This window comes from Laccaria bicolor, genomic scaffold, assembly GCF_000143565.1.
Source record: "Laccaria bicolor S238N-H82 LACBIscaffold_24 genomic scaffold, whole genome shotgun sequence".
NCBI classification, from domain to species: domain Eukaryota; kingdom Fungi; phylum Basidiomycota; class Agaricomycetes; order Agaricales; family Hydnangiaceae; genus Laccaria; species Laccaria bicolor.
In genome coordinates this window covers 324,264-325,328 of record NW_001889895.1, presented here as the reverse complement: position 1 = coordinate 325,328, position 1,065 = coordinate 324,264, and positions in this window count along the sequence as shown.

The following is a 1,065-nucleotide window of genomic DNA, read 5'->3' as shown; positions in this document are numbered from 1 at the left end:
CTGTCCCTTCCCTTTGCGCTCTCCCTTCCCTTTTCCATCCCCCTTCCCTTTTCCATCCCCCTTCCCTTGTCATCCCCTATTTCTTGTGGCCCCCCCCCTTCCTTTTCCCTTTTCCCTTTTCCCTTCTCCCCCTTCCTTTTCCCTTTTCCCTTCCCCCCCCCCCCCTTCCTTTTCCCTTTTCCCTTCCCCCTTCCCTCCTCATTTCCTGCCCCTTCCTTGCCCATCCCCTCCCTCTCTAGTCTACACTGTATGTAGTTAAATATATTTTGTATTATAATTGAAATACATCATTATTTGATCTAATTCACTTGTGAATTTTATAAGGAGGTTTGAATTTCTGACTTCAATAAATACAGCTCAAGTCACCTGACCTCTAGCTCAGTTCTGATCAGTGCTAATCAGTCTTGCTCAGCACTGATCAGCTCTGATCAGAGCATGTGGGGGAGGGTAAAGTACTGAAGACCTATTCAGAGTCCAGCAGAATCCACTGGAATTCCATTCAGATTCCGGCGGAATCCATTGGAATTCCATTCAGAATCCAGTGGAATCCATTGGAATTCCCTTCAGAATCCAGTGGAATCCATTGGAATTCCCTTCAGAATCCAGTGGAATCCATTGGAATTCCCTTCAGAATCCAGTGGAATCCATTGGAATTCCATTCAGAATCTGGTGGAATCCATTGGAATTCCATTCAGAATCTGGCGGAATCCATTGGAATTCCATTCAGAATCCAGCAGAATCCACTGGAATTTGAGATTCCTACCATTCCGGCGGACTCCGGATGGAATTCCAACATTCTATGGGAGTCCGCTGGAGTCCGCCGGAACTCATGGGGGAGGGTAAAGTACTGGTGTGAACTTGAACATTTGAATGTTGATGTATACCGCAAGGTCACACATTGTGACTTGTGATGTCACTTCTCCTTACTCACCATCGCCTCCTCATCGCCCACAACCAACATGGCCACAATGCGACATGACAACAACAACAATGGACAACAACGACGATTCCGTCGTTGTCATTACCTGGTGAGCACACACACCCATCTCCCCCCTCTTTCGTTTC